This window comes from Mus pahari, chromosome 5 (assembly GCF_900095145.1).
Source record: "Mus pahari chromosome 5, PAHARI_EIJ_v1.1, whole genome shotgun sequence".
In the NCBI taxonomy this organism is placed as follows: domain Eukaryota; kingdom Metazoa; phylum Chordata; class Mammalia; order Rodentia; family Muridae; genus Mus; species Mus pahari.
This window is the reverse complement of record NC_034594.1, coordinates 159,634,531-159,658,994: the sequence shown is the minus strand read 5'-3', so window position 1 is coordinate 159,658,994 and position 24,464 is coordinate 159,634,531. Positions and strand designations below refer to the sequence as shown.

Genomic DNA, 24,464 nt, shown 5'->3' with positions numbered 1-24,464 from the left:
AAAAACACCCATCAGGGGGCTCTTGTTCCCCACTTAGGAGATGCACAGAAGTTCTGAGAAACAACAGTGACAAAAGAGAGGAAGCTCTCTCAGTGAAGGAGGGAGATGAAACTAATTTTGTAAAATGGGAATATTCCTAGTATTCTAGAGACTGAATTTTAAAACTATGAAAGCGTTTAGGCAACTTTAGAAGTGCCCCAGCATGAACCGAGATGACTTCCCATAGGTAGGTTGTTAATATTGGGCTCTTCATATCTAGAGGATCTTCAGGCAGCCTTGAAGCCAATACGTTTGTGACAGAATGGGTCCCAAGACCAAAGGAATCTCCATCATTCGTTTGTGGTCCTGTGTGAACTCTTCATTGTGTCTTGAGTAGAAACCAAACATTGTGTTCACATTAGAATGTGATTTTGTCTCATGCCCCCCACCTCCGCCTTGTGGTTTCTAAAATGATATGTAAAAACATGAAAGAGAGGAGGGGAGAGGGAAGAGAGAGGGGTTGAGAGAGAGCGAGAGGGACAGGGACAGGGACATGGAGACATCTGTGTGTATCCAAAACCAGCCTGCTGACAGTGGATCCAATTCAATGCCCATAAATTCTCTAAATAAGCCCAAGCTCCCATACTTCACTGACTAGTTCTTGACTTGCTTGCTCAAGGGCATTAAGAACTTACAGAAGATAGCCAGGGTGAAATTTTGACTAATGGATATAATTAAGAACAAAGGGAATTTCTTAAGTGGTTTATCACAAGCCATTGGAGGCAACTGGATAAGAATGTCATCTCTTGAGCCACCCTCCATGATACAGGCATCTTTAGTCACCCAAAACGCTTCTACAAACTACGGAGCAGACCATAGGAAAATAAACTTCAGAGAGCGAGAAGCCCATTTCTTTTCTCTTCCTCTCTCTTTCCTTGAACACTTTAAAACTACATATTGAAGTGCAGTTTGCCAAAGCGAACACAAATCACTAGGAAAGCAGGTGGTTCCTGTAAGTAACTCTCACAGGCACCTACGGATTATTCAAGAACACGAGGTGGGATGCTTAGATGTTAGTTACCAAAGCTCCTTATTTAGTTCTAAAGAATTTGAATGGCATGGTAAATAAATGTTTTGGCCTTGCCCCTGAAACATGATGGCTTTTGTAAAGAAGGAAACTGAGGAAGAAGACATCCTTTGTGCTCTTTTGAGAGCCACCGGCAGGCTGGCTCTTATCACCAGACTTTGGCTAACTTGGGAGGGAGGGCTTGTCCTGGTTTGCCAAGAGTCAGGGCATTTGGAGCCTCCCTGGTAGGCCCTGTGGCACAAAGGCCCCTGTGTCCAGCCTGCTGCACCAGAAGGGCTCAGCCCAGTCCTCAGCAGCTGTGAGCTTGTCAGCCGTGCCATTCCTTACAAAGCTGGGTGGCTGCTCACTGCTGACATGTTCGGTTTTAAGCTCTAGAAAAAAAAATAATAATAAAACCCCTCACTGGAATGTTGAGCTAGGCAAAGATAGCAGATGCCCAAAGTGGAAAAAAAAAAAAAAAGCCAGTCTTTGTGTATTGTGAGCCTTAGAACCTTCTGGAAGTTATTGTGGAGGAGGACTATTTTCTTTTCTTCTAAGTTTGCACTTAGCCATTAGAGGTCCTTTTCATCAAAACCTATTCACTTCTCCCTTCTGGACCTTGACAGGCAGTGTAGAGAGGATCCAACCGGCTATCGATCATATTTCCTTCTAAAGGTCATATCAGGGGAGCAGAAATGCCAGAGCAACCACATGTTCTCTAAGGAAGATACACATTTCATTTGCCTTCACGTTTAACATCGCATGGGCCTTTGGCAAGATGCAGAAATGCCCACGTCAAGTCTGGGACAACACTTGGGGTCGTTTTCTGAAATGTTCTTAATTTCAGGGAATCAACTCAAAAGGACGTGGGGCTGGGGAGACGCCTTGGTGGGTAAGGTGCTGTGTAACCGTGAGGACTAACTGGAGATTGGATCCTTAGCACCCACATAAAGGCTGGGCCAGCATGGCAGCCTGCTTGTGATCCCAGCCCTTGCGAGGTGGAGACAAAGGACTCTTGGCACAAGCTGGCTAGCTAAATGTGCTGGTTCAGTTGTCTCTGGGTTCAAGTGAGAGACCCTGTCTTAACATATAAGGTAGAGAGAAGACACTTAACCCCACCCTTTGACTTCTACAAGTACACACACGTACACACGTACACACGTACACACACAGACAGACACAGACATGCATTTGCCTCCACACATAAGAACAGTCATATGCATGGGGAAACACATTAACATACATTAGAATAAAAGGCAGGACAGGATCTATGTGACAATGTTCTAAGTTGCAACTCCAAGCAAAAAGGCATCCAGCAACCAACATGCTGAAATACCTTCTAATAAAAGAGAAGTAGTCTTGCCCTGAGAGGGTTGCATCACCTCTTGCTATAACCAGTTCTTGCTAAAACAGTGTCTATTTAGGTAGTAACACACTCAACAACCCTAAATGTATGGCTACTATGATTATTATAAGGATGCTTGACCATTATACACCATGCCATCACAAATAAAGAGACACAAGAGGCAAAGAAAGGCCAGGGGTCTGGGCAAAACAGAGGAGAGAATTCAATGTCAAAAGAGGTAGCTTTATGAGCTTCAAAGGGAGATGCAACCATTGACTGTGATACTTGAACAACACAGCCCTTCTGGGTTTGAAATTGCACTTCAAGTCTGCATTTATAGAACTTGTGCAGAGGGTGGCACATTAGCAGGAGCTTTCTGAATAAGCATGACTGAGAGGGGTGCCTGCAGAGGTAAAACCAGTTTGCTCTGGCTTTTAGTGATTAGGTGTGTGAATGAAGGCTGCTCCATTGCAAAGGCGTGGCTGGTGGCAAGGAGGACTCAGGACCATCTTTCTAAGGAGTTGGGTGACAGCACTCCTTTGTTTATAAACCATGAATCCTCTCCCCACCCCCACCCCCGGCTTTCATATAGAAATAAGGCTCAAGTTCTTTGAAGGAGACCATGGTGGGCTCCTTCTCTGACCATACGTGATGCTCCAATGACACCAACAGCTCTCTCCGTTTCCCGAACTCATCCTGCTGGGTTATTTTTCCATTCTCAGTCCTTTGACACAGATTATTGTTTGATTTCTGCCTTATTGTAGAGATGGGGTCTCAGGCATCACAGGCTGGCCCTAAGCTTTTACTATAGCCAAGGATGACCTTGAGCTTCTGACCCTCCTGTCTCTACCTCCTAATTGCTGGGATCGCCGGCACTGTGCTGCCCTGCCTGGTTTATGGCCGCCATGCTGGGGAGCAAACCCAAGGCTTCGTACATCCCAAGCAAGCATCCTACCAAACATCCTGCATGCACCACTGCTTTTATTTATTTAATTTTTTTTATAAAACTCTGCCTTGATGGCTGATTCTCAATTGTTGACAGCAAGGGAGCTGCCCCTCCACGTACAGTCTCTATGCAATTCATCTCTGGCTGAAGTGCCCTCTCTGCCCTACTAACGTTTTCCTCCTCCTTCTGGCTCATTTCCTCACCACAGGAGACACTTGGCTCACCAAACTCTATTTCTATTTCTCCCTGGGCACTCAGGTACACTACCCTTCCCAGCTTCCCTTGTTCCTAAGAGGTCTGCACGACTGAACTCTGACCACAGTATGCACAGAAAGGGGGAGTGGCATCGCTAGTCCCTAAAATTCTCTCCCTCCACTCCCCCTCCCTTGTCTATAAAATCCTTGAGGGTGGTCCTGTTCCCCAGAATAACCATGGAGCAGAACAGCCAACCCAGCCTGTCCGCAGGAGGCTAAGCTATCACCTAGGAGCACACAAGGACACCAAAATGCTTAACTAGTCCACTGTAACTAATACGCTCAACCAGATAGTTAATTACACTTTATCTTTTGTAATTACAGTTATTTTTGTAGGTTGCTACACATTTATTTTTGGAAGGAGCCTGGGAGTAAATAGAAATTTGCATTTGTTAGATGTGCTTTCTTTTCTGCAATGATTAGTTGCTAAAACATGGTGCCATTGAGATTGTGTTCATGAGTCAAGAGGTCCCTCTGTGGGCCTAGGCTGCACCATCTTCTGATGCTGTTGTGGCTCACGTATGTGCTACTCATCTGAAGAGACACAGCCTAGGGGACTTACAGTTGGGAATTCTGAAAAGCTGTTGGCCATAGTGACAGCAAAGATTTTTTTTTATTTTTTCACTACTAAATCAATTGAGCAACTAGATAATCAGATCCCAGGTCGGTTGTCAGCATTTACAACAAAACTAGGAGACTCACTGTGGTCTTGAACTCCTAAATGCAAAGGAATGAGGGAAGAAATGGAATGGAACCGTGAGCCTAAAAACAAGGAGCCACAAGGTGGGCCAACCACAAACAATCACCAGAAGGGAGAAGAAAACATGGGCATACGTCAGCGATGGCTGTTTGGCAACTTTAGCCTCCACTGAGTGGTCAAGACACCAGGATTCCCTCTCTTTTGACCCCCCCCCCCATGTTGAATGACTGTGCATATTCCAGACTGTATGTCATCATTGCTGTCTTGAATTAAGATCAGCTGTGATCACCCACAGGAGTCACAAGATTAGGCCCTCTGACATTCCCTCCTGAAATGTTGGGACTCAAGCGGCACAAGTTCCACCCTTTTTATCTCTCTCAATGATATACAAGTAGTTAAACATTGCTGAAGGATGGAGTCTCTTCTGTAAATCAGCTGCCCTGGTCACACGTTTCTATAAATCACAATACATTCAGTGAGTTATAAGTTGGCATGGAAGGAATTCTCTCATTTCATTATCCTCTCCATCTGGAATGACTGGAAAATACACTCCTTTGCTCAGTTCAACTCAAACTCCAGTCATAGGGGATAGGAGGGCTGGAAGGCAGGTCTACAGTGAGGAGAGGAGGAATAATAGCCATGGAAGCCAAGAAAGTAGTGGCCAATGGTTTTGACACAATAGAAACATGGGGAGAGCTGAAGAGTTTGTGTGATGTTTTTATTTTCTGAGCCACACTTTATCCCAAAGTATCAGGAAACTTAATTTTATATAAAAATGAAGGATGAAGAAATATCAAGGTCAGATCTCATACAAGGTTATTGTAACTACAAACCAGAGGAAGAAGCTGAATAACATCCCTGGTGGCAATAAAACCATTTCAAAAGAAACTTGAAAATGTTGGAAAGAAATCATTAAAAATATAAAGGATGCCACCATAAGATTCAAAAGCTCTAAAGTGTAATAACAGGACTGAAGAGAATCAGAATAAAAACAAAAGTTTATTTCAGAAATACCCAACTAACCTAGAAACAAACAGAATAGAGACACTCACTAAACACAAAAGTTAAAAAGAAAAAGCGCCTTTTAAATCTCAAAGAAATGAAAAGAGGGGAGAGATTAAAAGGGAAGAGATGAATCACAAAGAGACTGAAGCATTTGGATGGGAAGAGCATTCGAGAAAGCAATACAAGGGACTGGAACAAACACTAAGACCTGTGGTTTCAGACATATGCTGATTGACATGACAGACTGACAGCTTACACATGGCACCTGAGTCTGTTTTCTAATGGTAAAGGGCTTGTAAAATTGTGAGCTTTCTAGAAGCAGTGAAAGACTGCGTGGCTTATTACATGAGGATAATTACTGTCAGATTTTCTAAAATAAACACTTCAGGCTGGAAGATGGATTCACTGTATTAGAAAGAGATTTTATAACCAACTAAACTATCTTGCAAATACAATGGATTCAAATGGTAATTTAGACAGGAACCTACACCTGGTCCTATGAATCCTTTCTAAGGATCATACATAAAAAAAAAAAAACAATCAAAATGATTACAGTAAACAACAAGTGGAATCAGGCGTTTAGAAATATACTTAGCTATAAGTTTCAGACCAAAACATGGCTAGGATGTAGCGGTGGAAGAGACTGCCCTGAGTGGGTTACTATCTTAAAATGAGGGAATGGGAGAGAAGCAACTATTTTTAAAAGCTTTAAATTTCAATAACCACATTGGGACCAGTATAAATATTCTTCTTTTCAAACTACTATACATAAAATATGCGATAAAATGTGAGTAATATTTGAACATATAATTCTACTACCCCATGTCCTAGATAGACAAAGCTGATAAAGAATGAAGGGAGCATGTGCGATTTAAGAGAAATGAAATATAACTGGAGCTGAAAACTTCAACTGAGCTATTGGCATAAACTCAAAAGTGCATGAAGTATGGAATACAGTAAATTGTATACACAAACTGTATATAAGCATGCATGCTTCTGTCTCTTACAAATGTGTCATCTACCAAAAGGTATGAAACAATGAACAATCCCATCAAGCAAACTGGGGTCTTTCAGCATCATTTCTTACCCAGAAACAGAGGGCCCCTTGAAAAATGGGCTCAACCTAGGTCTAGGACAGGAACTGTATAAGACAAGCCTGAGACATCTTATACTCACAGAGAGTGGTGAAGCTGCCAAAGGCTTTCACGTGGTGCTGAAAGAACTCAAGAACAAGCTTTCAAGGCTCCCTCTGGCTGAGGGGACAAGGTGGATTTCAGTAATCATTTGGCTTTTCTAAGGAAAAAACTGTAGTTTTGCTGAAAGGATCAAGCATGCCTACATGTGATCCAATCTGTAGATCCAGTTGTCAATTTTCATAAGGTGCAGGCAACATAAGAACACTTTGGACATTGCTGCAAATGTGCAGTCTGTGCAGTTCAGGCGCAGGCAAGCTCTGTACACCATAGCCCTGGTTGCTCCACAGACCACAAGGGCAGGAGTGGGATCAACAGAAGTCTTACAAGTGGAACAAAGAGCCTAAAAATCTATCAGGCATTTATTTCTTTAGGACTGCACCTAGACCCTCCTGCCTGCTACACAAATGTTCTGCTCCTGAGCTAGAACCTAACTAAGACATTTGGCTTTGGGTTTTGGTTTTTAAAGACAAAACTAAGCTGTGGTGTTTGGACAGTGCAAAGTGGGCAGTGAACACATTTCTAAGATTGAATATCGAGATGGTTTCTATATGCTTGGCCCAGGGTGTGGCACTATTAGGAGGTGTGGCCTTGTTGGAGTAGGTGTGTCACTGTGGGCGTGGGATTAAGACTCTCACCCTAGCTGCCTAGAAGTCATTAGAAGATGTAGAACTCTCAGTTCCTCCTGCACCATGCCTGTCTGGATGCTGCCATGTTCCCACCTTGATGATAATGGACTGAATCTCTGAACCTGCAATCCAGCCCCAATTAAATGTTGTCCTTATAAGAGTTACCTTGTTCATGGTGTCTGTTCACATCAGTAAAACCTTAATTAAGACAAACACCCATTGCAGCACTATATATAATGACCAAGTTACAAAATCAGGCTAGATATCCAACAACTAATGGTTTGAAATTAAAGTACTGTGTATATTTATCTAACTCTCTCTCTCTCTCTCTCTCTCTCTATATATATATATATATATATATATATATATATATATATATATGTGTGTGTGTGTGTGTGTACATATTTGTGTATATATGTACATATGTGTGTATATATATATGCACACATATGTATATATATTTATGTGTGTATGTTTTGTGTGCATATAAATACACATATAAGTATTGTTCGTCAGTAACAAAGTATAAATTTCTGTCATTTGCAAAAAATGGACATAACTGAAGATCATCATATTAAGCAAAATAAGTCAGACACGGGAAGATAGTAATGCTGTCTTTCTCTCATATGTGAAATCTAGATTTAAAAACATGTCTTTGTAAAGTTTTATTTAACATAGAAGACCATATAGATTCACTGGGGGATTTTATTTTCAACCCGTTTCTTCCTGAGTGCCCCCACCTTTACTAGGGTCTCATATTTTATCATTAAACTGGAAGAAATTTATCAAAAGGATATAAAATATAGCAAGGATATGACACTGTGGGGTTATGAGACAGAGACGCAGGCCAGTACGTTGCTCATGGCTAAGGCTCCCCAACTGTTGCTTAGAGTCTCTTGGAAACCTATGGGTAGGGCGACATCTCACATATCCTAAGATGTTGTCTTTCCAAGTGTCTAAATGGACTCATTTCTTAAGACACATGCTGGGATCCAAAGGTGAGAATGAACTTTGAATCAAGACAGCACTACGCAAGAGGTGGGCAGATAGACACAGGGGACAAATGTCTTGGAGTGCAGATGTCTCATTTCAGAGCAGTCAAAACAAACTTAGAGGCACCTGTTTGTGGTTATGGGTAAGATAATCCTTAGACATGATTGTTTTACCCCCATTATTCTGTCTCAGAATACTTCAAGCTTTCATGCATGGCTCTTTTAACCGGTGTGCTTGATATCTTTAGTGGCCAAAAAGAACAGTTACAAAACATCTTTCACATTTGTTCTCCCTCACCATAGTTCCCCTATTCTAAATTATCTATCAGTATAATGAGTGGGATTTTCCAGAGTTAATAATGTATTAAAAAAAAAAAAAAAGGTCCTGCTTAAGACAAAGACAAAATCGAAGCTTTCAAATTGCCCGTTCACAGTCAGGATAAAATAGCCTGCCAATCACCAAGGAAGAATTCAACCCCCATTCATAAGAATACCATCTCTCAGTTCTCTGAGAAATAAGTGGGGTCCTAAATCACAAATAAATAAGCAGGCCGACGCTCTCAAAAGGAGATGCCACACGTCGTCTAGAAAGCTAAACACATGTAGATTAGACCTGAGGGAATGTAACCCTCACAAGTATTACCTCCTATAAGGCTGCTTCCAAACCAGAGGAATAAAGAGCTCACTTGCCCTGAATATACGGAATAAAGAGTTGCATCAGACTGTAGCAAAGGCAACCCCAAATTCACAGAGGTTTTATTAAAAACAGGAAAAGGTCAGTCCTCTTCTCCCCTCAAAGGAATGCCCAGGGCTTGTAGGAATTATTACTCCAAGATAGTTTCTTTATTAAATTTACTGTGCAGAAATAGGAAGGCAAAGCTCGGGGTGACTCAGAGGCTGAGCACACTCCCTCTCTCTAGCTAGCATCTACACGGTCACAGACGAAGCCCAGACATGGCCCCGTGGAGAAAGCCCCTCCTTCAAGAATTTAACAATGGAAGGGAATTTTTAAAACTGGCATTTTTAATGAGCCCAGAAACACACAAATTGTCTACGGAAAAAAAGGTATGTTGTTCTCACCTCCCCACACTGGGGTTTGATTTGTTGAGATACCAGGACTACCTCCCCTCACGACCTCACCGGCGGGCAGATACGGAAGCAGCCATCGACCTTTAACCTACGTGTGTTTCCACTTAGAACCAAGTGTTCATTAAGGAATGTGATGCAAGGAGGGTATAGATGGAAGGTGGTGGCCCAGCATGGCTTTGTTTAGTAAACATTTTCAACATGGGCAGTCACAGAGAAATCTCAGAGCGAAGTGAAGCACCATCTTAGAATGGATTCCGGCGACACCCCTGGTGTGTGAATTAACTCTATTTGTATTAATATTTAGAATGTCACACGAGATGCTGCAGCTGGTTTGGCGTGACACTCTGACTGTTCTCTACAGCATTCTTATCATGAAAATGACCGTGTTTCAAAGGCTGCGCCATACTCACGGTGGGAGAAATTTTCCAAGAATGAGAAAGACGAAAATTCTTTCCCCAAAGCCCAGGCTCTGCCTATTAAACAGCCAAGATTCCCAACTGCCGGCCACATTTTGGTGTTAAAGAACAGGGCTCTGTATTCACTTTGTGTGTTGTGAGGGGCCTGGATAATTCTGCTTCTTTACACTTTAGATTGGCCTCCCATGAGATAAGTCTGGGCCGGAGCACAGCTCAGTGGGAACAGTGCATGCCCTGAAAGCAGAAGGCCCTGAGTTTGATTTCCCCCAGACCTAAGTTAAAAGAAGCCAGGTAGAGCATGTCCCTCATCCTACTGCTGGAGAGGTAGAGAGGGGATGATCCCTTGGGGTTCGTGGACCATTTAGTCTAGCATATCTGGTAAATCCCAGGCCAGTGAGAGACTATCTCAAAAACCAAGATGGATGGCAACCTGAGGTTGTTACACCTGTATACACATGCATGCACACACACACACACACACACACACACACACACACACACACACAGAGAGCCATATACACAGGTACTTACACAGACAGGTACATAGGTACACACATAAACATACATGTATAACATGTACACACATATGCATAGGTCCATATATACATGTACACAGGTACAAAGACATACATACCCATACTGTACATACACACAGAAAAAGGAGAATCAGATGCTCCAAAACCATGCCCATACGATGTCAGAAAGGACACCCAGAACCTTACACAGAACCTAGTGTACTCCTTACACTAGGGCAATAACATGACAAGGCATGTGGTTTCAGTTCTCCAGCTGAAACCAAAGGCCAGCTTCAGAAATGGAAGCCCGCTGGAAACCCTTTGTAGCCAGCATCGCAAACAGGGACAAGACTGGTTTAGATCAGCAAAAACTGGGTGAAGACAAACCCCTCCCTTCGGTGTATAGCTTCAAGGGTTTCTTAACATCAAACACTTTTATGGCCTAGAAATGAAAACATCACCTGGTTTGGGTTGTATTTCTTTTCCTTGCAGGTTTCTGGTAGAGATGTCAATAAATCTAACGCAGCCAGAAAGAAAAGGAAGAACAATAAAAATAAGGATAAAGTTCATGCCACTTCATCAACCTGTAATCAAAAGGGAGCAGCGGTGGGCACGGACACCACTGCCTGATTTCTCCCTCTGTTGAGATCCCTCTGTGAGATCGGTCCTGGGAGAAAGAGTATCTGGTTTGGGGCTCTGGGGTTTGGGGATACTGTTACCCCCTCCTCTCCTCTTCCCTCTTTAATGGGTTCTAGAAAAAGCGTAGGAGATTGCTGCTTCAGCAGACAGGGGAAAGAGTGTGGATATGCTGTACGGGGTTATTTTTATATTTAATCCAAGAGAGGACTATGCAACCCACATGACTCTGAAAAGCATTTTAGGAAGTTGGCAAGGGAGCAAGCCACCTTCTGCTATCTCCTGCTGCGAAGTAACCGTATCCACGGTATAGATATGTTCTTCAAAGATATCAATAGCACAGATAATTAAGTTAGCGCAGCAAACCAGCTCCACGCTTTGAAGTGTGCCTACAGTTGGTGTACTAGCCTTTCCCTCGCCTGCTAGGCTAAGCCTCCGATCTCCTCACACATGTTAACAATCCTGTGACCTTTAGTCTCTCCTCATTATCACATTATTTACGTTGCCCAACCACGTGGGGCCCACCATAAAAAGAAAAAAAAAAATACACCACTTAGAAACAGGGATAGCAAGCTAACAGTCTCAGATTCAGACTCCAGTAGGGTCAGAAGAACCTTCCAGAAGGGGAGTTAAGAGTCTCTAGACTCAGCTCTACTGCTGCCGAAAAAGAGCACCACGAGGTGCAAGAGCGTCCTCAAACTTTGGAGTGCATAAATGCCCAAAGTGTTGGAGCTCTTTCCAAAGTGATGAGATACTGGCTATGGCCCAGTCTTGGCTTTTTCCGCACTTCATATTTGTGTGTGCTGTGTATGTACGTGTGGGAAGGGATAAGTAAGCATGTATGTGGAGGCCAGGGGTCATAACTGGACATCTTCCTTTATGAAGGGGCAGACTCTCACTGAACCTAAAGTTTGCCCTTTGGGCTAGAATGGCTGGTCAGTAATCCACTGGGATCTACTTGTCTCAGCCTGTCCCCAACACTGAGGCCCCAGATATGCACTGCCACACCTGGCTCTGTTATGTGCTGGGGATCCAAACTCAGGTCTCTATGTGTGCACAGCAAGCACTTTACCTGCTGAACCCCTCTGTGGGTCCTGCATTTTAACAAATCCTGTATTTGTAGTCCTCGGGCATGTTTTATAGATGGGGATGTATAAGCCAAATGTCTCAGAAGTCCAGGAGCCCCTGCATGTGACCCCAGAAGCAAGCACTGTACCTTTTCCCTTCTTTGTGGAATTTACGTCATGCAGCCTTCAAAACATAAGTCACAGATAGCCATAGGAACTAAGGCTGAACAATGTCAAGCCACTTCATCCAGGGGCAGCAGCCTTTACATTCAGAGACACCTTCAGGTAATAAACAAATGGTGGCTAACCATTTAACCACCAGACATGGGCTTTTCTAGGTAACTCTCAGGTTTACCCCATGCCACACTTGCTCATATACTCCCATAAGCCTCACAACATCAGTCCTGAGCTCTTGTGCTCTCTCTCTCTCTCTCTCTCTCTCTCTCTCTCTCCCCTCATGTATTCATGTTATATGTATACATGTTCATGTGTGCACATGTCTGTGTTAGCCAGAAGTCATACTTATGTCTCATTTCTCAGGAATTATCCACCTTGTTTTTTGAAAGATGAACACTTTAACCAGTAGCTCATCTGTCAGCTAGGGCTAGCTGATTCTCAGGGATCTTCCCAGGACTGAGACCACAAGTGCAGGCTACCACACTGGGCTTTTCTATGTAGGTCCTGGTAAGTTAACTTGGGTTCTCATGCTTGTAAGACTGACTCTTTACCGGGTGAACTCTTCCCCTAGCCCTTCATCCTGCCATGAAAACTGGTATGGGAATTCTATTTCCTTCATCTCAGGTACTAGGTCTGGGGACTCACTGTTCTTCAAGAAGTCCTTTTATATTAAGAAAAAGTCGGAGGTGCCTGAACAGCTACTACAAAGATAAATCACCCAGGGTATCCATTAGTGTCCCATAAATTCCATTGCTCAGAATGCTGATCTATGTCTAGTGATTTGTGATGTTGTCCCTTCCGGGGTTTGATGGCAACTTAGGTTTAATACAAAAAGACCGGTTTGGCCAAGGTAAAATACGAAGCCATGACAAAACTAATTCTCTATATTCCCAATCCCCTGGTAGGTGTAAAAGCAACAGATCCCAGCTCCTAAAAGCTTCTAGCCAAAATCTCCACTGGAAATATGACTCCCCGTGTGGCATTTCCAGGAGGAAATCCCATTGTTAAATGTATACTCAAAGAAAATCCCAAGAGGCCTGCTTAGAAAAATTTTATTTTATTTTTATTTCAAACCTAAGTGAGCTTCACCTAATCCTTATGATGATATCTTAAGAGGAAACCACCATTCACTTCTGCAAACTCAGAATAAGGTTGAAGACACAGCCAGCTTAAAGGGGACAGTCACAGGTGGGAAGGGATAGCTCATGTTTAAAAGGCTGGGCTGCAAAGGATACTCTCTCTGTGTCACTTACATACAATCTAAACACTAGTACAGTCAATAATGACCATAGGAGAAGGGAAGACAAACAGACATGGGGTCCTCTGTAGAACTGGACTATGCAGTGTTACATAAGCTTTCTCTCTCCTTCCTCTAGAAGCAAACACAAGCCTCCTTTATGACAGGAACCCTTATGTCCCAGAGAGAAGCTCCTGCAATAATAGCTCCATAGAATAAAGGCTTGAGCAACCAGGGCATTTAGAGAAACAAACCTTCCCTATTTCCAGATACTCTGCCATCAAGACCCTGTTCCTTGTGCTTCCTGCCAGGAGCTCATTACAGTCCTGCAGGCTCCAGGATTGGAGGGTACAGCCGTTGTACCTCCACTGTGAAGCCGCTCTGAGGTTTAGATGAATCGACACAAGCACAAAGACTTTGAAAAGTGTCTGGTGTGTTCAGTAAGTTCTCTGGAATTTGAAGCCATTTAAATTGTGACTGCTGTAGTCGGAGGTTCTGTTAGCCATGAAACGCTTACTGTGTTCTCAACACCTGCAGAGTGAGTGTGTGGCTTGTTTGCAGTTGTAGATTTTCCCGTGTCTCTCCTACGACCCATGGGGAGAAGTCATAATAGAAGTGCCAACCATCTTACAGACCCGAAGTTACTCTAGTTGCCCATCCCTAGTGGCTTTTTTAAAAAAAACCTCGTGTGTTTAAAGCAGCAAGTCCTCTTGGTCTTGACATTATCAGTTCTAACTCTTTGGGGTACCTGCTGTTGCAGGGTGCTCCTATTCATTGCATGTTTTAAGAACTCATGGGACTCCTCTCGCTGGATACCAACAAAACCTTCTATGCAACCATTTTAATCCAAATTGCCAAGATATTGTCAAGTGTCCCTTGCAGGGAAATTATCTCCAGAAGTATTGGTCAGAATTCATTTTGGAGCGAACACGTAAGGTCTGTAAATCACGCCTCAGGCATCAGATGCTCGCTCACCCTGTAACAGACTTGACTCACACCACAAATAGCATTTTACTAGCAGTAAGTGAACCCCGCAGCCTGGCAGGGTCAATGAGATGTTTAGCTCTAACAAGCTACGGTGAGCAAAACAGTCCAAAGTTCTCCATATATGCAAACTCAACATTTAATTTTCTGCAAGATTACCCACAATAATTACAAAGTTTCCATAATGCAGCCTCAAAAGCTTGGAACTCTGAGATACATAAGAATTGATCTCCAATCTGTTACCTTTGCTGTGTACTGTACCCATGTAACGAACCAAACAGGGGCACACCATGCTCTCCCCTTAATATTTAGGATTATTAAAGTGAAACTATCCTAAAATTAGGTTACTTAGCAACATGGTGAAGAGAAACACACAGCAAAGCCATAGCATATAAACAATTCTGAGGTGACCAAACACCCACTTTGCTCCTAAGCATGCATCCCTTAACTAAATATATTTGCCTTGTTCATCCTAAGTCATGGTTTGACATTCTAAAGATGATGTGCCAATATTTTTGTGATAGTACTACTGGTTAATGATGGCTCAAAGGTACTAAGTTGACATTCACATGACACCAGTTTGTTCCATCTGCCAGTAACACGCAGACCTTTTGAAGCCTTCCGATAGCTGGCGTAGACTTTCTACCGGGAATATGTAGTCGAATGCTGACTATGGTAGATCAACTGGAAGATTTCAGAGCCATTATCAAAAGACATAATTTCTTTGTCATGGTCTTAGCATTAACCTGGGTCAAGAAATCCATCCTAAAACACACACAGCTGTACTTGGATGTTATTTACTCGATAGCCGTCAAAGCTCACGGGAGAGAAAGCACACGTTCCTCTCACCTTCAAACAGCCATGTGACTAATAAAGCTACATTCCAAAACAAAACAAATAATAAAAAGGCGCCCATATTTTAACCAAGGAAGCTTCCAGTGACTTTTTTTAAATTAAAGGTATTAGATTAAGGACAGTTGAACCATCTAACACTTCCTTGGTTCTTCGAGATGATGTCACTGATGGGGCCTCGATTTCATGGGAAACCAGGTGGGGTCCAGAACTAGATAAGACAGGACTCAAACTGATAAGCGCAAAGCCATTCCTCTTGCTTTGAGTGGCTTGAGTCCATGTAAGAATAGAGTATGTCTCTGCTCTGCTATGTGACCCCAGAAATAGAACGATACTAGGAACTGACAGAAGAGATCAGCATCATGGGAAATTGTTCACGGGGCACTGACCCTCTCTTGTTCCCCTCCCTGTCCCCTTCCCTTGCTTTTCTCTCCTCCTACACTACACTGACTTTTCTTTCATGTTAAGGCTCATTTTAGTCTCAGTTTTGTGGATACGTGTGTGTGTGTGTATGTGTGTGTGTGTGTGTGTGTGTGTGTGTGTGGTGTGGGTGTGGTGTGTGTGGTGTGTGTGGTATGTGTGGGTGTGGGTGTGGGTGTGGTGTGGTGTGTGGTGTGTGTGTGTGTGTGTGTGTGTGTGTGTGTGTGTGTGTGTAGGTTTGTGCATGTGATCACAGGTACCTAAGGAGGTCAGAGGAAGGTGTCAGGGTCCCTGGAGCTAGAGTTACAAGCCTGTGTGAACCCGTGATGTGGATACAGGAAACAGAACTCCAGTCCAAGCAGCAAACACTCTAAATCTCTGACCCATCTCTCCGGCCCCTGAAGTTTCTTTGCCATGGAGGAGAAAGTGTGACTGGGGGCTATCCTGCAGTCTTGGCTCCCATACTCAATACACAGCGACCTTGCAAATGTTTTCTTCCCACAATTCTCTGGGGCCCTTGCCTGCTTCTTGGGCTTCTTCATACTCAGATCTTCAGTCTCACCTTTTATCGAGCCTCTTTCAGGTTGAGGATTCTCTAAGATGGGATCAAGCCAGATCTAGATTTTCGAGACCCAGTTTCTAGTATTGTTTTATTTTATTTTTTTAAACAAGCTTGTTCTGAACAAGCCGCTTCATCATGTAAAACTAACTCAGCTGTAAAAGGAAAATGATAATTTGAGATTTCAAAACATTCACAACACAAATACCATATATTATTAGAAGAAATACTTATATTTAGAGCAACAGAGAGTCGGTTCGCATATATTTTACTTGAAGCAGTGTGAAGGCAAGAGTTGAGTCATAGAGCACACACTGAATGCTTTACAAGGACAGTTGTATGGCTCTGTGACCTTGGGAAGGGAAAGGCAAAGTCCTGGCTTCCTCCCTTCTTCATCCCTTCTCTCCATCTCTAGCAAGTAAAAACACTGAAAGTGGGAGTGGGAGCTCCTGGATTTCCCCCCAAGAAGAGCTGTGAGTTCCCTGACTGATGGCCTGAGTTCTGGAATACTCAAACTGTCATAAGTAGTCTGACCTTGACAATGACCTTGGGAATTTCGAGGATCTTGAAATTCCCTCTCTCTAGTCTACCTTGGATCGTATTTCATTTCTGACACAAAGGTTTGGCACATGATTGGTTTTGGCCCCCTGCACTTACTGCAACCTACGTCTTCAAAATGAGCTTGCAGAGCAGGAAGTACCACTTGCAAGAAAATCCCATCTGCTCCACAGACAGAGTGCCAGTCCCTCATCACAAGAGCCACGGGTGGCCATCTGGGGAGGATGCCATGGCACCCGGTGGTCCCCAGGAGGCTATGGCCCAAGATGGCACAGTGCTCTGTCCAGCACCCAGCCTTTGTTCTAGAAAACAATAGATACCGTAGCCCTCCATCACTCCTCAAAGACTCAGCCGTGGACTTGTCAGCTTGCAGGTTGCAGCAAACCTGTATATGAGGGCTCCATCTTACTTCAGCAAGACCCTCACTGCACACCTAGGTGTGTGAGTCTCCTCTGTCACGTGTCTCCATTCCTTACAAAGGAATCACACCACATAGATGAGAGAAGCGGTTTTGTCTGGGAATCAGATTCTAGAGAGTGGCTTTCCTGCCTGCATAGCTAGCCACGTGACTCAGTTGCCTAATGTGGACCGTTGGGAAGAAAATGAGGCTTGTGTCGCTCAGAAGATCTTTTCTGATTAATTTAAAGGGGCTGGGGAATATTTCTTTAAGTGAGAAGTATCAGACTATACAAATGCATAGTTTTCTCTATGAATATTAACCTAATCTGTGCCTAAGCATCAAGAGCATAACAGGACATTCGGCTCTCCTCCCCTCCCCCACCAGGGTTAGTACCTTAAGGATGTGAAGACGGTTGTTTTATCTGACAAATACTGATGCACCTGGATTTCTTCCTGTTTTGTGTCTACCATTAAGTTTGCATGAAACACTTCAAGCATAATAATAGAAGAATGTTCCAGACCTAAAAGTTAAATGGTCATGATGCAAGGTTCAAAGTCATCAATTGTTCTGCTTCTAACTAAATTATGCTAAAAATTGGTTAAAGTGAGAATGACCTAAGATTCCCCACTTTCCCCTTCTGAAAGGACTGTCTAGTTGCAAAATGAGCCCCTATCCATCTATGTATCTGTCTGTCTCTCTATCTATGTATCTATCTATTTCTTCCTCAGTCTCTCCCTCCATCTCCCTCTCATTTCTCATCTTTCATTACAGAATAATCTACTTTTCTACTTTTTCTGAACAAAGTCCTACAAACTGTGTCCAGATGAATAGGGCAGAGTGCATACAGTGCACAGGGAAGGCAATAAATCCAAGCCTGGCCCTGTTGCCCATTAGCTGGAGATATGGGCAAGTTCCAACACCTCTAGGAGGCTCCCTGATCTTATTTATAAGATGGGGATAAAAGTATATACCATGCAAGAATAATGAGAGAATTGGCACAATTAGATACCACACACAGTACATGGCACAGTGGGTATTTAAATGGCACAATAAAGAAGAGCCACTATTATATCCGGACTAAAAACTGGTTTCATATATTTATAACATTGTGAATAGTCTGAAGAATGGGAAATTGGAAGGAGAATCACAAGGTAAGATACTGTTCTACCAGTGTTTAAAAACAAAAACAAAAGAACCATCTAATTGTTGCTAATATGCACGGAGCACTTACTGCAAGTCAGACACTTTTCTTAGACTCTCCAGTCACTAACACAGTCCTCACCACAGTCCTAAGAAGCAGCTGGCATTCTGATTCCCGGGATAACAAAAGAAACAAAGTGGTTCAGTTGATCATCTAAGTTATCCCAGAACCTTCACATGGAGTCTGGTTCCAGGACTGTGTTACGAAGTATCCTCCGAGGTCCTGAAGATCATGTAGGATGACACCTTCAAGACTAATTATCTACAGTAAAGTCCTGGCGTCTGCTGATCATGTCCCTCCTGTTTAGAGGACTCAACCTGCTCTTATTTACCAACATTCTGATTTCTTCCCTTGTATGAAGAAGAAACCAAGACACCCAAGCTAAAGTTGTGAGATCTTAGAGCCCTAGGAATCACCCACCAACACCAATATTTTTATCATCAACACCATTACCACCATCACCATACACAGTGTGTGGCTCAGTGAGTATTTAAAGGGCACAATAAAGAAAAGCCACTACTATATTCAAACTAAAAACCAGTTTCATATATGAAACAGTTTCATGAATGTGCCAAGACACCAGCAACTCAAAAAGTGTTCCCCATTTGCGCTATAATACAAGGAAATGTTGAAATCCATTGACCCTCCCACACTCTAGATGCACGTTTACAATCTTATGCTTATATTTCTACCATACACAGCTCCACCATCAGTTTCAATGGGGAAAAGATGGACGATTAAAATTAGCTGCTACCTTTCATGCCAGGTAAAGCATTTAACATAAGGTAATCCTGCTTAATACTCATAACAAACCTACTATGTAGGCATTAGAGACGCCCCTATCTCAGCTTCTCAGCAGAAGATATCACAGCCCTGACTGGTTAAATGTCCTTCTCAAGGACACAAGGTGCAGTATAGCTTTACAACTTGACCCAGGCTTCCATAATTCTTTCCTGTAGTCACTTTGAGATAGCCCACCTTTTTCTAGACTGGATGGTTTTTAATCCCGTGCATAAGCTTTCTCTTTCTGTGCCCTTTCACACTGTAAGGAAGGCATTTACTCTTAGAAGAGTGCAGAGAAGGAATGAGACCTCTGAACTTCTATCCTGGCTTCACGCTCTGCTCTCGGGTTTTGTAACCCCGAACAACCTGTGTATTGAAGCAAATGAAGCACTTTCGGCTCCAGCTTTGCATGCTTTGTGATTTCTGGAAAAGTAGATTATGGATTGCTATCATCCTCCATTTTAACCAGAAAAGATCCTAGAACGGGTTCAGCGGGCTGGCTTTACTTAGAGGCAGGACCATCAGGCAAGGGTAGTCAAGGAAAGGGCTGGCTGAGAAGTGTGAGAAAGACATCCACCTCGCAGCTGTCCCTGCCCAAACAGTGTCATGGGTAAACAAGCCTCCTCTCTAGAGATTGCTGCTGGCAATCTGTTTTCATTCCTTTCTTAGGGGGGAGAAAAGGAGAAATTCATATTTTCATGGAGAATGTATTACTTTCTACATGAAACTGCCAAAAACCCAACTGTAGACAAAATCCATCTGACAAAATCCCTTAACTGCTTTGATTCAGTTCTTAAAGGAGATTAGTCGTTGGAAGGTCACGAGGAAGCCATCCCACCACACACTGCTGTGTGGGGTTTCAAAGCCTTCACTACTGAGGGGATCTCCGTGCTTGATGGCCCCTCTCTCCACGGTGTTTAATCAATGAATCAACAAATAGTTCCCGAGCAAGGCTTCCCTGGAGTCTGCAGGTCACTTCAGATGTGGCTCTCCTGTTCAATAGTAGGAGAAAGAAAAACAGATCTCTCTGACTCCTCTAAAAGTTTCCGTTTATAAAAGCAGAGCTGGCATCAAAAGGCTTCGGGTCTCCTGTCCCTCTCTTCCCAAGCTCTCTGATTCATGCAGAAAAAGGAAACGCAATGTAGCAGAGGGGACACAGAGGGGACACAGAGGGGACACAGAGGGGGGAAAGAAAGGGGAAGTAAAAATGGAAGGAGCAAGACCTGGAAAGGGCAAGGCAAGGGGATCGCAGGAATGTGACCTTTATGCCACAAGGTCAAAGGTCAAAAGAGAGCAAAACAGAGTCAAGCAAGGTCCCCATGATGGTGTGAACTCTATGTGGACAGACTTATGCTACTACTGGTTTTTAATACAAGTGACAACCTCGCTGGCCATCTGGGGAGTGAAACTCTTACACTTAGGGTAATTATCTCTTCCTAAGCTTTATTTTTTATGACTCTGTGTGTGTGCCCTCAACTCTAGCAAACGTCACACATGTAATTCAATGTCTCAGGTGGAAATGTCCTTTTGACCTCAACACTAACAGGAGATTCTATACAGCTGGGTCTCAACACCTACACTATCAGAAGTCTTAATCTGCAATAATATATGTTTTTTTTTTAAAAAAAATACTTAATTGGCCTTTCTGAATAATTTTGCAGGAAAATGAAAGGACATGGAAAATACTATTTCAGGCTTTGAATAAAATGTTGTGCACCATACTGCACAATACAATGTACTGACTTGCCATCTCCCACGCCCAGGAGATGTGCAGCTGCCCCGGTGCAGGTTGAGATGTGAATTCTGTCTGTCCCTGCCCAGCACACAGCAGGACTCTACTTAACTATGCATTTTTTAAAATCAAAAATAAGCAATGAAGCTGGCAGTAGTTTATTGAGCACATACTGTGCCACAGAGCCCTGACCGTTTTCTACGCGATACTCTTTCTCTCTCACCACCCCCCGGCTTGCTTTAGTGCCCTCTGTCTTGCAATAAGAATACAAAGGTCAGACAGATAAAGCAGGCTCACGCAAAATCTTAAGCTTGTTCAGCCAAAAGCAGGGGGCTCCACACACTTCTCCAAAGAACGAAACTCCTTCTAAGCAGCCACGAGTGACAGTTCCAACTGTGCTCTTCAGCTTCAGCAACCAAGGTGAGGAAACATTAGGAACTGGATGTCTAGTGCAATTGCCCAAACCTCTCTCTGACAAGATATTCTCAACGTGTGCTTGAAATTCCCCTCCCCGACGCATATTAATTACCTGAGATTCATCATGTTTTAATAAGCACAGTTTGTCTTAAAGTACCAAGCAAACCCTAACCCACATCCTCAGCCGGGACATTCTGAAGAATTTGCCAGCCTAAATACCACCCTAGCATCTTTCAAACTCTAATTTTAAAAACAGCCACCACTCATAACTTGTAAGTGTTAACATGGAACGCTTCTGGTCTGAACAGTTTGCTTGATAATATCTTGATAATAACTTGATAATATCTTGAGAGGAGATGGACGAGGCCCCTACCTTTAGCTCTCCTTAAGCTCCAACACACGATTTCCTTGGGCTGATTGGTTCTACCATGATGATACGAATAGGAAAAGATACACCTGCGGTCTATACAACTCAGCACGACCTCAGAGGGTGTTCAACTACGTAGCTAGTCAGAAGAATCTATATATCAAAAAGAGGCAGAAGAAAGCCCACGATTTCCTTTCGTTCCCATATTATGTGATTGTTTACACAACATAGGAGGAAACAGAAGCCTAGCCCAAAACACCTATTCAAGCTCTCTTTCACGCTAAGACAAATATGCCTGGGAGTCCTTAGCATAAAGTATCCAGAAGATGAGAGCAGCCTTGGTCCACCACGCTGTGTGCGACAAGGTCCACCTCCAAATCCCGACAAGGGCAAAGCTGAGGCCCTCAGCCCCTCTAAGCTGTGGCCCAGACTCCTCTCCTTGTTGCTACTTATAAGCACAGCTGGACCCAGTTTACCACACTAACCATGAGTGAGTACCTAACACAGACACCATTTGCTCAGTAGTGGTTGTTGCTGTTTGAAGTTGAAAGCAATTTTAGAAAGACCATCATTTCCACACACAGTCACCACCATCACTCCCGGAGAAGTGCAGATGTCATCACGAGACCTGGCCCGTTCAGTATCCAGAAAGGGTCTGGATGCATTAAGAGAGCAAACAAACAAACAAACAAAACAAACAAAAAAACCTGAGACTAGACTCAGGACTCCTCCTTCCCCCAAGCTTCTGATGTGTTCATTATTATCCTACAAAAGCTGATTGGAGAGCAAATAACATTTTTTTCAGAAAGACCAAGGTTACAGATTAATCCAGAGAACAGGAAGAAGCGGAGAAAGATGTACCACTTAAAAGGGACATGGGGTGACCTGTGATCTCGTCACATCGTCTAGAGGAGCTGCAACGTGCAGGAAGCACGGTCATCCATTAAAAAAAAAAAAAATTACTCAGCTTTATTGTGTTTTGTTTCTAAACTAAAGTACTTACCACTGGAATCCCACAAGTCCCCATGCTTTCCCCACAACACACAGGCCACCTCTCTCTGTGGAAGCCCAGAGGAGGGCCTGTCAAGTTCAAGGAGATACTTACTCTAGTGGGTTAGAATTAGGCAACGGGGGGGGGGGGGTGGAGAAAAGATAGACTTTCCCTTTAAAACTGAGCATAAGCGGATCCCGAATCACATGACCTTTTACCGTAATTTCTATTAAAATCATTTCATGTCTGGTTGCCCCTGCTTTCCTGGCTCATTTGTATTGTTTACAACAAGCCACTGCACAGCCAGTTGGTGGTGGCTGACTCCATGGTTACCCAGTTTTACATTCACTAGTTAAATGGAATGCATCTGGGCTGTGGGTTCCAGGGAGCAGGCTCTTAAGTAACCACAATCCAGCTATCAATCAGGCTAATCTGAGAGAAATTAATCTTATAAACGTAAGTATTGTTGCAGATTAAAAATTGATAGAAAGAGGGCACCAGCTTTTACAGGCTGGAGTTCCAAAAGTGGGTAGGCTGAGAGACAGCTCAGAGCCCAAGCGGTGTTTGGTTTGTGGTCCTGACAGCCGGTCAGGTTGGGTAGCTAGAAAGCTTTCAGAGGTAATAGACCACCCTCGACAAGCAAATTCGCTACCCTCCTTCCCCCAGAGACCTGAACATTTCTTTCAACTGGCAGCCCTTAGAATCAAAACACAGGTTTAACCAGACTACAACCCAAGGAAAGTAAATTAAACAGATGCATCCAGGAGCGTCAAACACCAGACAAACACTGAGTAGGATTCAATTAAAACCGAACCTCAGAGGAATATGCTATGAGTAAATTATAACTGCAGACTGGTACAGTTTATGGAGAGAAAGCACACTACAAACTCATTCCATTGTCCAGGAATTTATGTAGTTAATTCTTTAAAAGCATTCCCCCCCAGAGCTAACTTGTTCCTCAAGATGGACAAGACCAACAATTATCGGCCCTAATAAAAATTGAGAAGTTGTATAGTTTAATGCCCACAATAATTGGCCCACGAGCCACATCTATGTGCTAACCGAGAAGGGCAAATAGCTAAAGCTAAGATATTACAACCTCCGTCTACTGCAAAGTCACTGTATCAGAGGCTACGATTGATCTGTTGCCTCAGAACGAATTGAAACTGAATGTAACATAAGGTCGGAAAAATCCCTCCTGTACTGCTAATCGGATATTGTATAATGGTTGATTTCAGCTCTGCCTTGTCCCCTTGCTGGCTAAATCATACATACTCACACGTTCTGGGCTCTTCCAAGAGTTTGGTGCAGTTTCAAGGACAAATGTCTTAAGCAAGCCTCTGTACTGTGCAGCGGGGAGTCTGCTCTGCTCGGATCTGATGACTGGAGTCTGGTGCTAAATCTGACAACCCAGAAGGAAACTTCCTGGGTGAAGAGGGGATCTGGGAGAGTCTCGGGTTCAAAAGGCTGCTGGGGAGGTTCTGCTTGCTCTGCTCCTGGGCTGTGTGTACAGGGTAGCAGCTGAGCTGTTTGCAGCCCTGCAGAAAGGAACCTTTACTGAAAACCAATGGTATCACATTTCAGAGGAGCCTGTGCCAAGTGCTGGAGAGCAGAGCAACCTTTGACAACTTCACACAATTCACCCCAGCGGACTCCAGCACAGGTCAGGGAGGAGTGTGGAAAGCGTCTCCCCTCTGCCAGGTCTCATCTCTGCGACTCAGCACAGGACCCGGCTAACCGAAGGCTGGCACCCACTGGACGTGGCACCAGAGCAAGACACACACACAGCTCTCTGCACAAAGCTTCGGTCTCAGCTGCCCTCACCCACCGTGTCCAATAGGCTAACAGAACTTTCCCAGTTAATCCAGTTTGTTCTTGAGTGTGTGTTTATATGTGCTTATGGAATGTGTATGTGTTTACATGTCTGTTTGCACATATGCATGCAGAGGCCAGA

General features: G+C 43.5%; 1 protein-coding gene across 10 annotated transcripts in view; it reads right to left on the bottom strand.

The window, feature by feature from the left end:
- The window catches only part of Esrrg (estrogen related receptor gamma), a 602,152-nt gene that overhangs the window by 522,364 nt on the left and 55,324 nt on the right, over positions 1–24,464 (bottom strand). The window contains exon 1 of one of the 10 annotated variants that reach the window (XM_029538610.1): positions 23,790–24,194. The exons of the other annotated variants lie outside the window; for them this stretch is intronic. The gene's annotated coding sequence lies outside the window, so the exon portion shown is untranslated. Of the gene's footprint in view, positions 1–23,789; positions 24,195–24,464 lie in introns of those variants that run through there. 10 annotated transcript variants of the gene reach the window in all.